Source organism: Mustela nigripes, chromosome 4, assembly GCF_022355385.1.
Source record: "Mustela nigripes isolate SB6536 chromosome 4, MUSNIG.SB6536, whole genome shotgun sequence".
In the NCBI taxonomy this organism is placed as follows: domain Eukaryota; kingdom Metazoa; phylum Chordata; class Mammalia; order Carnivora; family Mustelidae; genus Mustela; species Mustela nigripes.
This window is the reverse complement of record NC_081560.1, coordinates 21,038,968-21,054,529: the sequence shown is the minus strand read 5'-3', so window position 1 is coordinate 21,054,529 and position 15,562 is coordinate 21,038,968. Positions and strand designations below refer to the sequence as shown.

The following is a 15,562-nucleotide window of genomic DNA, read 5'->3' as shown; positions in this document are numbered from 1 at the left end:
TCCTCTCTTTGCATCTCCCACCCACCTTAGGATTTTCTTAAAAAACAAAAACAAAAACAAAAACAAAAAAAAGACCTTCCAGCCAGCTGCCATTGGAAAGTTGTCAAATATGATAAGCTGCTGATAGGTGGTAACGATCAACAAAATTCACACTCAGGTGGTTGGAGCAGGGCATGTCACCTCCCCCCGCTCCTTATTACAGCTTGGAGGCCACACAAAGACATTCCTTCCTTCCTGCAGAGGAAGTGTGTGTGTTCTCTCAAACCTACCTTGGCATTCCTTGATGTCTTAGAGAAGCAGATGACCCTGGCTGAGCAAGACAGTCAGCAGAACAGCAGCCCTTGATGCTGCAATTGGAAATTTCCATTCTTTGCTTGCAGCTCTGAAAAAAAAAAAAAAAAATCTAAAGAGCCCAGTAGCTGGGAAATTTCCACGATGGAAAATTTTAACATATTCTTTAGCTCTAAACTATGCAGGTTTATGGAGACTATTTTTTTTTCTTTTGGTAATTTCCTTCTTTAACAATAATTTATGAACATGGTAACACTCCAGCTGTGGGAATAAGGAGGGCAAGATGACTTGCAGGAGAATGGGTATAGTTGGCTAGTTGTAGGCTGGGCTGTATACACATTTGACCCGAACCATAGAAATGCAGATCAGTACAGTACCCACCGGGTGGGAACTCATCCAAAATAGAGATAGTTTGCTCTGGAGCACTGCAGAGAAGTCTGTGTAGAGACTGGAAGTGGAAAGTGTGGATGAATACAACTTTGGAACAGGAGATGGTGAGTTGTATTGCTGCAGAAAGAATCTCAGGCAGATTCCTCAGACCACTACTTCTTAAATGTAAACATGCATATAAATCACCTGGAAATCTTGTTAAGATGCAGATTCTGATTTGATAGCTCTGGGGTGGGGCCCAAGACTCCGTGTTTCTAACAGGCTCCCAGGTGGTGCTGATGCTGCCCTTCTGAGGACCACGCGGTGTATAGCCAGACCATAAACAAACCTCATTACAATGAGGTCAACTTGCCTTCCACAGCAAAACAGAATCAAAGGGCAGCCAGAGGTGAGCTCCCTTGGGGTCATTTTCTTAGGTTACAAAGCTAGGGTCTAAGAGTAGAACTGAATGCTTTCTGGAAAGATGCTTCATGCAAGTCAGAATAAAATGGATCTTTTGAAACGTTGGGATGCAAACAGTTACCAGAAGGCTGCCGACTCAGCAGGCTGGAGTTGGTGGTTTCTAGAATGCTACGCCTTTCCAGAGAAACCCCTATAACAAATAAGGTGGTGAGGACTCCTATGCTGGTCTGGTTTCCTCAGTGATTCCCTAGCATTGTGACATGTGGGGGTGAAACACCAGGGGACTAGCTCTAATTATTGAGGGAAGACTGTTGGCCACAGTGGTGTAAAGGGGAAAAGGAATCTGGGAAATAAATTACTTCCATCTCAGCCAGGTAATTGTTTCACGTTTACTGAAATAAAATAAAAAAGAAATAGGAAAAAATTTCCATTTCTTAACACCTAGCGCACCTCTGTGCTACCTATTTTACTGAGGGGGGGGGGGGGGGATTAAAAATCTGTGGCATCTCTATTCCCAGTGTTAACTCCAACTGATCTGCTGTATGTATCTTTAATGCTACATTTGTCCTATTTTTTGTTTTCCATTCAACTGAGCATTGAATGGGTTATTACTACGTTTCAAATTAAAGTATACAGAGGAACATACGGGAAAAAAGGAGCAGGGAGATTCCCAGCATGAAAATGTGATGTTGAAATAAGTATAAGAGTGAAATGAATTTGGTAATATAAGTATTAAAATATATATTAAAAGTAAATAATTATTCTAGTACCCTAGCATCTGCATAATATTTAGAAATGGCTTACATTTGGATTATTTAGGAACTTAGACTTCTAAAGGTTGGTTGACATCTTCTGTTTCAAAAATCTTCACTGTGGGGTTTAGGCGTGATTTGGCATTGAAATAAACTTCCTGATTCCTTAAACATAAGAGATCGGTTTGGGTTTTTTTTCCCCCCTATGTTTTAATGAGCAATTATTCACCGAAGAACCATCTTACAACCTATCGCCAACCAAATAGAATTTGATTGATTGACTTACAGTCACATCTATTTAGTAATAAACATAATACTTATAATAAAATTAAGCATAATTGAGTGCTTTCAACAGGTGAGGCATTTCACTTTTACAACAAGCTTATAGGATAGGTACCATTATTATAAACATGAGAAACTGGGATATAGAGAGCTTCAGTGAACTGCCTGGGATCCATATTTTATGGCCAAGCAGGGAAAGACGTCCTCTGGCCAGCCCCAGATATGCTAGTGCTTTCACCAAATATCACAGCCACATCTCAGCTTCATTCTCCTTATCACAGACAGATGGATAGAGGCTCCTTCTCAAGTTTAACAACTTCACAGAGCTTGATTCAAATACTGAATGTGTTGTTAGTTGCTTACAGCTGCTATTTCTCTAGCCGTGCAGTAAGTCCAAGCAAACTCTTTTGAAGAGCTCATTAAAACTGCTAAAATAAAGTCTTAGAAGCAGGTGCATTCATTAGCTGAAATGCAGACGATTATGTTAATATCGCCTTCAGGTGACAAATTTAAAGCCATCAAAATCATGGAGGATAAAAGGATTTTCAAAGCTAAAGTTAACTTCTTCCTTTGTAGGACTCTTTGCTCTGTTGAGCATGTGACTGCCTTTGCAGCTGCCAACATGGGGACCTCCAGTGTTACCTCACAAAAATAAAGCCATGTTTGCAGTATCATATTTCCCTTACAATGTCTTGGGTCTCTATTCAGGAAAATAAAGGTAAGGAATTGCCTACAGCCCTAGTGTTATTTTCTAAATAGGGAACTTGGCACCTTGTTTATAATCTATTGTCAGATTAGATCCAAGGGTAGGGACATGTTAAAGAAGATGGTTAAAAATACCTAGACACTGATTCCGGGCTTCGGTCAGATGGACCAACAGCTCTTCCACTTTGCCTTCTCTTTTTTTCTCAAAGAATATTGAACATGAAATACATATATGATGATACTTATGTATCATATATGTATACTTATGTAAACAATAGTTACCCCAGGATGATTTTTATTTTATCTGTGTGTGTATTTTTAATTCTCAAATTTTCTACAGTGAATATGTGTTATTGTATAAAGTTAAAAATTGTTTTAAAAAAACTCAGAGCAATTCAACACGTTCAGTTGTTTCACTTATAAAATTGGGTTATGATTTAATTACCCAGTATAAGGGAGCTGGAGGAGATGTTTCCTCAAAGTTCTTTCTTCTCAAATCTAGGATATCTGTGGAAACATTGATCCTTCCTTTTAGAAGAAAATATAAGGAAATAAGGGCTAGGTATCCAGCCACTTATTAAAAACAATTATATACATGCTTAAATATTTTTACATCATTCATCATCATCTCAATCAAGTGGACACACATCAAAGTGAATTCATCTGCTACTTAGAGAAAGACTGAGCAGCGTTTTAAGGAGGGATTAACTTTAATTTTGAATTTTCTTAGCTATAGATTCTATATAAATTCTAAGTTTCTTAGCTGTATATTCTGGAAAGCCTTTACAAGGTAATACTCACCACAAATTTTTTTTTTCAAATGGCGCGCTACAGTAACTGTATTACTGATTGCAAAATATAAATAATGAAGCTGCTATAGATCTGACCCCATCTACTGATAGAGCATGTTTACTGTGTGTGTGTGTGTGTGTGTGTGTGTATGTGTTTGGCTAAATAGTTCAAAATTAACAAACTGAAAGCCTGCTGGTACAATGTAATAGTCCTATGTTTGCCTTCTGTCCTCTTCAAATCTTCGACCTACCCCTTGTACTTTCTTCCCTACACAATTCAAAAGACTGTTGACCTTATTTTAAATCAAAAGCAATAGAGAAAACAGGAAAGATCTCCTTGGGATGAGGATGAATAAGCATATGCAATACTTCTGCTACAGGCATGCATGCATGTCCCTTTCGTGGTCAAAGGTGGCCTCGCCAAAGCCCTGCTCCAACCTGCCGTAAGTCTCATTGCTTGGTACCTAGAGTGTGGGCAATGCCTTCCACTGCTGGACAGCTCCAGCTCTCCTAGGACTGCTCTCCCACCCACTTCCTTTCCTTGAAGAAGCTTTGGTTGAAGGCAAAGTGAGGAAGGTAGTCAGAAAACACATATGTCCTTGATATGAAGCATCACCACAAGATCAGATCACTATAAGATCATCATCATAAGATCAGAAGGTAAACTTCAGAGCACAGTAGTTAAAGATGAAAGGAATTGAGAGGTCACATGAGTCAAGTTTTCTTTTAATGTCTTTTCTAAAGCATACCTGATAGTCATCCAGTCTGACCTTGAAACTTTGCAGTGACAAAAATGTCTGACTTTTTTACACTTCTGTACTGATCGATGGATAGCTAGAGCACAAACATTACACCACAATGCAAAATTTAAAAAGTTATTCTTCATCTGCTACCCTTTAAAAAATCCAACGATTTTCGAATTTCTGTTACTGATCCAGGACCCCCCAGTCTCAAGTAAAAATAACCCTTTAGAATCCATGAGAAATATGAAGAGGCTGAACCATTTGGCTTAAAGACATTTTGGAATTTTTATTAGTCCATGGTGTCCCATCACACCATGAGAATCAGACTCTAAAAAGGAAAATTGTATAAAGAATTTGTAAGCCTCGATTTCACAGTAGTTCCCAAGTCTCTCCCGAATCCATCCCCCCTCTTTGTCACTCTGACACGTGTACAACAAAGGAAAATTTCTGAGATTATTTTATCCGGGGATCTTTCCAACACTTACAAATACCATCTCCACTGAGCAATGTGTTCCCAAGTTACCTAAATTATACATATGGCAATACTCCTTTCAAAGGAAATTGAAGAGTTTAGCAGTATTATGAAACAACTAAATGTGACAACACAAAGAACAAAAATGACAAAAGAAAATCTCTCAAAGATAGTGTGTCCTCTGGAAACAGTTTGATATCCTGCCTTTTCACATTGGCTCTATGGGAGGTTATGAAAGTGGTATTTACCCAAATAATTCAAAGGGATACATGCCCTCCGTGCCACCTGTTTATAGCATCATTATTTACAATAGCCAAGATATGGAAGCAGTCCACTGTCCAACTGATGAATAGATAAAGAAGATGTGGCATATATATACATACACATACACAATGGAATATTATTCAGCCATAAAAAGAATGAAATCTTGCTATTTGTAACAACATGGATGTAGTTAGAGGATATTATGTTAATTAAGTACAATAAGTCAGAGGAAAACAAATACCATGTGATTTCATTCATGTATGGAATTTAAGAAACAAAACAAATGAGCAAAGGAAAAGGAGAGAGAGGGAGAGAGAAATCAAGAAACAGACTCCTAACTATAGAGAATATACTAAAGGCTACCAGAAGTGAAGGGTTGGATGAAATAGGTGCTGGGATTAAGAGGGGCACTTGTCATGATGAGCACCAGGTGATGTGTGGATGTGTTGAATCACTCTATTGCACACCTGAACTAATACAACACTATATGTTAACCAGCCAGAATTAAAATAAATCCATTAAAAATTTGGTCCTAAAAAAGTGAAAATCGTGTTGAGTTTGGGGAAGCAAATTCAGAAAATCAATTAGCTAATAGAATAGAAGACTCCAAACTATAATTTTGGCTAAATAAATAGAATAGAGAGACTTAAAATTGGTTATTTTTATTTATTCAATTATTTTAAAAAATCATTGAAAAAAATTTAAGCAACACAAAAGAAGGCAAGGAAGAAAAGAAAAAAATACTCTCCTCACATTTCTCGCAGATGCTAAAGGGTTCTATTTGTTTGAGAGTAGGGGATCCTGGATGAGTAACAGAGATTAAAAAATAGTTGATTTTGTAAAGGGTAGCAGATTAGGAATCACTTTTTCATCGTTGTGTAATCTGGGTTCCATCGACCCAACTATCACCCATTCACCATCTAAAAATAACCATCACAGATTTTATGGGAATATCATTCCAGACATGGAAATAAGAGATATTTTAGATTTTTTTTTTTTAGAATTTATTTGTTTATTTGACAGACAGAGATCACAGGTAGGCAGAGAGGCAGGCAGAGAGAGAGAGGAGGACTGAGGCTCCCCGCTCAGCAGAGAGCCCGATGCGGGATTCGATCCCAGGACCCTGGGATCATGACCTGAGCTGAAGGCAGTGGCTTAACCCACTGAGCCACCCAGGCGCCCCGAGATATTTTAGAATTTTTTTTTTAAAGATTTTATTTATTTATTTGACAGAGAGAAATCACAAGTAGGTGGAGAGGCAGGCAGAGAGAGAGAGAGGGAAGCAGGCTCCTTGCTGAGCAGAGAGCCCAATGCGGGACTCGATCCCAGGACCCTGAGATCATGACCTGAGCCAAAGGCAGCGGCTTAACCCACTGAGCCACCCAGGTGCCCTGAGATATTTTAGAATTTTAAAGATATTTGCATTCAGGCAATGAAGGGTGGTCTTACTGACGATGGTTAAAGAGACCCCAAACCTAATTTTTTATAGTGATGAAAAGAAGTGAAGGGAGTAAGACTTCTCAGTCCATAAGCAATTTTAAGAAGATGAGTTCAATAGAAATTAGCAGGTATTTAATCAACGTTCTACTGAGTTTCATGGCCATATAAAATACACAGGGTTGACATTTAGCTGGTACATACTAGTTTGGCCATTCCAGTCGTTTTTGACCAACTGTCCATTCTGCTTAATTGGACATCTATTTTGATTGGCCAGTGCCAGGGCTAGGTCGGTTGTTACATGTCACATCAAGATCTGTTTTCACTGGTGATGCCTTTTTCTGAGAATACTAAATATTCCCCTGAGCCAAAATTTATTCTTTAAATTTTCTAGCATTTGATGCTTTTAAAAAAATATGTCACTTTTAATTTTATTCATCCATTAGTTAATTTACCCCCATAAGATTCCTTCTCCTGCAGAGGTGAAATAATTTTTGTTTCTTTATGCAAAGTTGAGTTAAATTCCCCCTCCCTCACTCCTAAACATACCTCATTAAAGCCACTTTGGGAAAAAAGATTTAACTGGGAATTTTCAAACTTGAAGGAAATTTCGCTCCTTTTATGTTGCAAAAATCGAAGACATAGTGGCCTCCATTATCTCTGTTAAAGTCAGGGAACATTGATACTGATTATCCAAATGGCAGATTATCCCAGTTACGTCTATTTAAAATTTTAATGATAGCTCTTTCCTCCTACTTACATTTGACTAACGTTAAAACAAAATTAGATGCCATTTCCTGACTTACTCACCAATTTACGTTGAGAAGATACAGGTCGAATAGGTGGAAGAAGAAAGCCAATATTTCCTTGGTAACCCACATAATCACAATTGAAGATAATTAGTTAATCAAAAGTACAGATTTTCCGTGCAATAATGGCTCTGTTTATCTTATAAACACTAGAACATGAGACCACCTGATCATTTTTCTGTGAGGGGGGAAGTATAAACAAACTTAGAAAGTAAATCTTATATTTCTATGGACATATTCTAATTTAAAGATACAGCTTCATTTTTCTTGATCCTTCACTAAGAGAGGCACTTATCCATTCCCTTATTGTAGGCGTTTTATGCATATCAAGCAACAGTTGCAAAGTCCATGCCTCTGCTACTTGTTTTTACTTTTATTATATATAAGCAGCAGAACCCACATTCTATGTAAAGTTAAGGCCACACTTCAAAATACTTCTTCCATACTCTCGTTTCTCTTTAGATCATATCAATGTTTTGTCTCTTACAAAATACTTCCTCCTTCCCTACATTCAGTAAGTGACCACCTCAGTTATTTGATGTTTGACATGTCACACTTCCTTAACATTCACTAATTAGGTGCATTAGAGAAAGGACCAATTTGAATTAGTGACAATTTTGAATGCTATAATAGTATTAAAAATTCATAGTTTTATCCCTTTATGGTACAATATGCCACTCAAGTACTCTATAGTGAAGTATTTCCAGGAAGAAAGGCTACTGCCAAAACTGCTTTAAAGATAAGATCCTTCAATATTGTGCACCTTAAGCTTTAAGCAAATGAGTGTGGCAAGGTTATCTAAATATGTTCAGTTCACATTCACCGAGCAGTTACTATATGGTGGCATTATGCTAGAAAATTTTTGTCCTCTTGAGTTAACAATTCACTCTAAATTATCACTCATTTTGCCTACTGACACTTTGTCTCATGCTTTGTTTAATACCTGTCTAAATGTACTCATTTATTCAAAAGATTTCTAACAGTTATAATGGGGTAGGCACAGATGCAATTTTAAAATCACTGGCATGAAGGCCATTTACCAGGTGCACCAACACCAATTAATCCATCAACCAACAAGCCCTTTGTTCTAGGCACTGTCACTAGTTAAGGGTTTCTCAACCTTGGCACTAATGACATTTCAGACCAGGTAATTCTTTGTTGTGGGGGGCTGCCCTGTGCATTGTAGAATGTTGAGAATCATTTGCCTCTTTTCCTCAGATGCCAGTAGCACCACTACTTCTAGCTCTGATCACCAGAAATGTCTCCAGGTATTGCCAAAACTCCCTGAGGTGAGGGTGGTGGAGGGAAAATTGCCCCTATCTGAGAACCTCTGAGAGTGTGTATAACACACCTTCTTTACCAGAGTGTAAAGACTTTGAAGGAAGAGACCCAATCTGATCCATCACTGTATCGACCCCTCCCCACCAGCTAAATTTAGTTTCTGGCCCAGGAATGCTTCTTGATGAATGTTCTGGAAAGAACAAAATATCTCTGGAGTAAGTACCTATACCGCTGTCAGCCCCACATAGAGCATTTTGTAAACCCCAACGATGAGTCAGTTAACCAGAGTAAATTCTAACAAATTTTTATGATTTGAATAATCACTCCCTATTCGGATCGTATATCCCCCTTGGCCAAATGTATAGGGCTTTAATGTGTCTGAAGCGCATTTTACATAATGGCATTTTATCTAGGTACAGGGATAATCACTTTGGCCACTTCTGGTTATAATTTAAGCTCCCAAATCCCAGACTCCTATTCTCAGGCAGGAGTGGGAGGCATTTTGATGTCAGTGGCATTGCCTTTGGTCACTAAAAGGAACTCTTACGGTTGGTTTAATCATGTTAAATTTAAAGTTTGGGATTCTCTTTTGCGGTGTTAGAAGGAGAACCTCCAAAAGGCTCTCCAGTGATCTCAGAGATTCTGGTTTACTGGGATTCCTGGAAATTGCCAGAGGGTTCTAAGGGAGGAGGGAAATAAAGAGTGAGGAGATTTTCCCTGTGGGCAATTGGGGAAAACAAAAATATTTTTGTGCTGTGGAGGCTTCTCAGGAAAGGAGGGTTGGCCAGCAGACGCATCTGCACAAGGGGAATTTCCACATTTGGGAAAACAGGGTCATAATTAATGACTTAGGAAAGCCAAGGAAATGGACCATGTTGGAAAAATATGATTTTCAATGGCCAAGTTATTGTCAACTGATTGGGCCAGAAAATTGGATTGTTTTAGAAAGAGATTTTTATTTGTGAATATTTGCCTACAGGTCCTTCCTTCAGTAGATCTATTAAGTACCCAGCCCTTGCCTGAGGAACAAGCTTTCCATAGCCAGATCCACTCTCTCTGTCCCTCCCTCCCCTAAGGGAGTATTTGCGCTAGACTTCTGGCCTGGACATGGGGCCTTTTGCTTTGAATACGATGCCCTGGACCAGCCAGCGGGGCTATTAGCATCCATTAGAATAGCGATGATTATCCAGGATTCTTGGACAAGGACGGAAGGATGACATTGCATGATCCTGATGCGGCCATTGTTTATGGAGGACTCCATGTCCTAGGTCCTGTGCTAAGAACATTGAAAAACTATCTTTACTTAGACATGGGGAAACTGAGGCTCAGGAAATTTAAGTAGTTTGCCTACAATCGTATAGCTTTTAACTACCAAGTTCTATCTCTCACTCTGTATTTAAACTCTACTCCCTAAACTGGAATGTTCTCACCTTGTGTACAACCTCCCACTTACTTTACTTCCTTCCTCCCATTGTCCCCAGGTCACTCTGTTGAAGCCACATCTGGTCTTGGGCTTGTGCTCAACAGAGAGCTCCATGGTTACCCATCATTCTGAAGAGGAGAAATCTGGGTTAGCAGGCTTAGCACCATTCATATCTGTTTACCCAGGGAATTATTATGTGGTCAGAATGTTCTTGCCCCACTTTTTGGTTTTCTCTTATCTCAATGATCCATTTTATTAAAACAGGTACGATCGTCTTATGCTTTTTCTCTCATAATTTTCTCAATGTCAGAATACAGCTTGATGAATTTCAACAAATTTGCCGAGGTAAAGGTCAAGTTTTTCAGAGAGGGAAATACAGCTAAGAAAAAAAAAAAATTCCCCTAGTTGACCTGTAGATGTGGTATCCAGTAAAATATATATAAAATGCCAACATTGTTTTGTGAAATGAGGAAACTGCAGATTAAATCATGGCTCCCTGAAGCAAAAATTCCACACTCTAAACTCATCGGAGATGGCTTCTAAAGTTAGCCCTGTCCTGCCACTGCAATGAATATGAGAAACAGACCTAACTAGGATTAAGTCTAATTACCTGGCTTGAAACTCAATGCATGTTATAATTAATTTTAAAAATAATAGCATCTTGAAAATAATTTAACATATTTCTTTTCTGATTGAACTTAAATCATACCAATTAAATCTTACTAATATTTGTTTTCTGAGTGGTTCTAAGACATAGCCAGACATTATTACCTTTACTTAGAGATGTGAAAACCAAAGTGATTTATTAGTTTTCTCCTGCTGGGCAGCAAATTACCACCAACGTAGGGGGTTAGAACTACATCTCATTTATTAGCTGACACTTCTATAGTTCAGAGGTCTGGGTGGGTTTGGCTGGGTTCTCTGCGTAGGATGCCACAAGGCAGAAATCAAGGTATTAGTCAGGCTGACTCTTATCTGGAAGCTCTGGGGAAGAATCTGGTTCCAAGCTCGTTCAGATTGCTGGCAGAACCTAGTTCCTTGTGACCTGAGCACTGAAGTGCCTCTTCTCTTTCTGGCTGTCAGCCGAGAACCATTTTCTGTTCTTAGAGGCCACAAATATTCCATCTCACGTGGTCTTCTGTATCTTCAAAGCCAGCCATCACCCTCAAATCTTTCTCGGATTCAGAATCTCTTTGACTTCCTCTTCTGTAACCAACTGAGGAATCTATTCTTTGAAAGATCTCATCTGATTGACTCAGGCCAATCTGGATAATCCCTGTATCCTAAAGTAAACTCATTTGGGACTTCAATTGCATCAGCAAAATCCCTTCACCACAGTATTTAGATTAGTGACCGAAGCAGCACCTAGATTAGTATTTGAAATTCAGGAGATAGGATTCTTAGGGAGCTAGGTTTAGAATCCTGATAACCACGGGTGCCTGGTGGCTCAATCAGTTGAGCATCTGCCTTTGGCTCAGGTCATGATCTCAGGGTCCTGGGATGGAGTCCCCCATCAGGCTCCCTGCTCAGTGAAAATCTGTTTGTCTTTCTCACTCTCCCTCTGTGCTTGCTCTCTCTCAAATAAATAAATAAAATCTTAAAATTAAAAAAAAAAAGAATCCTGATAACCATAAGGAAAGAAAACTACCCAGTTAACTTGAGATATAATCTGGAAATAGACTCCCAACAGTATTGAATCAAATAATTTAGTTACTTATATTATTCCTGTTTTTTGTTTCTAAAAAAATATTGGTATATGGCTTATTTTTTTAATATATGTATTTTGGGGATATCCATACCCACATTTGTTTATGGATATGTGATCAGTAATGATGCCCTCGGCTATTTTGGGAAATGTTGTGTTTCAGGGGCCTATGAATGTCCAAGAGATAAGGTGTAGGCGGGAAGCTAGACACCAACCAGTTCACGGGGGCGGAGGGTGATGACAGGTGAAGACACGCGAGAGGCCGAGATCGTGTTAAGTGCAGAGGAACAGTTTTTCTTGCTTAGAATATATTCACGGAAGACCTCTGAGGGTGGGAATCCTTTTGCCATTTTCTATGGGCAAGTCCAGGGATTCTTTGCATGTAATTTATGAGCAGTATTTGGGGACGTTTCTAAACATAAGGACATATGGGAGTATGCTGGGTCACCATCACCAGAATACTGTGTCCCCAGTGTGGAGATGAACTTCTCAAAGCTTCTGTTGCACAATTTCAACGTGCCAATGCCTGCCAGATGCACGGGATGTCTACGATGCAGGCTGAACCCGTGGGCTGGCCAGCTGCTGATCCAGAAGCTGGTCCTTCAGAGGGTCGCCCTGGGTGGGACTGAGAAGGTATGGGAAGGACTTTAAGACTCATAGAAAGAGATGAATGAAGGCTGCATATTCTCCAATTTTAACATTTTACCTGAAGGACAGCCTGATGAAAAGTCTGGTTTTCTGGGGAAGGGAGTGCCAATGGTTTTAGCCTTTAGGAAGAACATACACAGAAAATGTGAAAACCTCACCAAAAGGCAGAAAATTTCAGATGCTAAGTATTTCTCTATTTTTCCAAGGACATTTTTGGTTTTCCCCTTCGTGAAATCCTGGACCTCCCCCCCCCCCCCCCCCAAAAAAAATGGAGGAAAGGAGGACATTGCCCAAATGTTTCTTTTAAATTGTCCCAGAACTTCAGAAAATGGTGAGAAAATGTAAACATATCATGAGGGCTAAAGGAGAGAAGGCAATCACTAATTACACTGATAGAGCACTAAGACTAAGAGTGCATGTGGTATGTTTAGCTTTGGAAAGTAGGACACAGGAGGAAAGAGGCTGTGTGGAAGAAATTAGTATTGCTTATTAATTGTGATGTCTTTAAAGCATAACGCATTTTATATCCTTTAACTAACAAAGTTATTTTGCTCGATGAAGGATAACACCAAGGATGCTGACAATAGGTTACAGATGTTCTTTTATTGCCAAAGTTTCCGCTTAAAATCTTTCCTCTCATGTACTCATTCCCTCAGAAATATTTGATGAGAACCTGCCACATGCCTTGATCTAGGTGCTAGGAAAACAGCAATGAACACAAGGTACAAGGTCTCTGCTGCCAAGGAGTTTATATTCTAGTGTGGAGGAGTTAGAAAATAAATAGTTACATTTCAGAACATGATACATAAAGAGATAAACAAGATAATGTGACCCAGTGATAGGTGCAATGCAGAGAAATAAATTGAAGTGTTGGATGACTGAACAAGTTGCCATTTTGGACTGGGTGGCCAGCAAAGACCTCTCTGAAGAGATGACATCTGAACAGTGATCTAAACAACAAGGAGGAGCTGGTCATGAAAAGATCAGAATGCGGGAAGCCTGGGTGGCTCAGTTGGTTAAGCAGCTGCCTTCGGCTCAGGTCATGATCCTGGCGTCCTGGGATCGAGTCCCATATCGGGCTCCTTGCTCCGCAGGGAGCCTGCGTCTCCGTCTGACTCTGCCTTCCACTCTGTCTGCCTGTGCTCGCTCTCACTCGCTCTCTCTAACAAATAAATAAAATCTTAAAAAAAAAAAAAAAAAAAGATCAGAATGCATAGCACTTTAAATGGAGAAAACAGGTGGTTTAAAGGACCCCAAGGTGGTAACAATTAGAGTCTGAGGACAAGAAAGAAGCTGGCAGGGCTGGAAGTCTGGAGCAAACAAGAAAGTGAAACAGGATAAAGTTGGAAAGAACCTAGATCTTTTAGGCATGGAAGGTCAAAGTTAGGAATTTAGATTTTACGTGAGGTGGAAAAACAATAGGAGGTCTGAAGCGAGGAAGTGATTTTTTCCTGTCTCTTTAGGAGGCAATTTTAGTAATTCAGGTGAACAATGGTGACTTGAATGAGGATAGCAATGGTGAAGACAGGGAGAATAGAGTGAATTAAGGGTATATGTGTGTGGGGTGGGGGAGCGCCCTGGTGGCTCAGTGGGTTAAAGCCTCTGCCTTCGGCTCAGGTAGTGATCCCAGGGTCCTGGGATGGAGCCTCGCATCAGCCTCTCTGCTCAGCAGGAAGCCCGCTTCCTCCTCTCTCTCTCTCTGCCTGCCTCTCTGACTACTTGTGATCTCTCTCTGTCAAAGAAATAAATAAAATCTTTTTAAAAATTAAAAAAATTTAGAAAAGGGTATATGTGGGAAGTAGAGTCAACAGAACTTTCTGGTCATCTATTATGGCAGACATAAGAGAAGTAAAGAGCCCAAAGTTCTCTCCTCTATTGTTGGCTTAGGCACTGGGCAGACAGTGATGCTATTTAGTGGGACAGGTAGGCTGGGAATAAGAAGTACAGCAGACTGTGTCAATTCCCTTTCCAACAGCTGTTCTTCTCTTCCTCCTTGCTAAAAGAGCCCCGACTTGGTTGAGGGTGACAGTATGTCCACTCTAAGTGATGAATTATGATTGCTATAAATTCAATCATAATAATCCCATTCTCTTTTGCTACTCTATATCCCCATCTCCTTTGCAGCCAAGAATGATTCATTTCTGGCTAATGAGACCTAAGTGAAAGCCTTCTTTGGATAGATATGGCTATCTTGAGCACCATTACAATGCCTGGAGTTATAGCAGCCATTTTATGACTACCAAACAAAAAACACCATAATTAAAAGCCAACGTGTTATGGATGGTAACATAAAAAAAGAGGGGAATACCATCAAAGGGCCCTTGATGGTATGTATAGTTGAGCGGCTGAACCAACACCAGAAATAATCTACTGACAGACATCTTGTTTATGAGAAAAGTAAAACTCTATTTAAGCCTCTTGATGTTGTTTGATACAAGAAGGTTAAAGGAAAGAATAAAACATTCTCTTTTGGTTGTATTCAGTTTGAAACGTCTATTAGATATCCATGTGGAAGTAACAGTCTAAATTATTCACTTCCACAATGGAAAAAACATTTCTAGATATTTTTATCTTTTAATATTACTATAATACAAGAAAATATGGGGGGGAAAAGTATAAAAGTGAATGAAGGTGCAATGACCACAAGTGAATGAAGGTACAATGGCCCAAATCAGAAGCTGATTATCAGTATATAAATAAAATCAACTCCCCTGGTATTGGCAGGTTAGCAAGGTTGAAGTAGTTAAAACGGGAAGGCTGGAACAATGAAGGGAGCTTAGTCTGAAGACAAGTTAGTTCCCTGCACTTCCAAGTACTTTCCATCACCTTGGTAGGGAAACATCCTAGACTAAAGAACTATTTCTATTAAGATAGCTTCTCACCTACATATCACAGTGTTTGTGTATTTCTTTATTTCCTCTTCTGACATATAACAGATAACCTAATGAAAACTCCCCCACTAACTTACCCAGGGAACCTAAAGTAGGCCAAATTGAGCTTTTAGCACAGTTTCTGGTTGCTGATAAAAATCAGCATCTACGAACGCAACTGCACCTATTTCCATTAGAGCTATCACCCAAAACTGGATCACCACTTTTGTAGATTAAAAGTTTGCCAACCCACATATTTTTTTTTCCCTTAAGCCCTTCATCGTACGCTGGATGGTT

At 39.4% G+C, this 15,562-nt stretch overlaps 1 long non-coding RNA gene across 1 annotated transcript in view; it reads left to right on the top strand.

Annotated features, from left to right (window-relative positions):
• Window positions 1-570: 570 nt before the first annotated feature.
• The window catches only part of LOC132015702 (uncharacterized), a 29,573-nt gene continuing 14,581 nt past the window's right edge, over window positions 571-15,562 (top strand). Inside the window, exons 1-2 of the long non-coding RNA XR_009403748.1 lie at window positions 571-785; window positions 2,694-2,835. This is a non-coding gene — a long non-coding RNA (uncharacterized LOC132015702). The remainder of the gene's footprint in view (window positions 786-2,693; window positions 2,836-15,562) is intronic.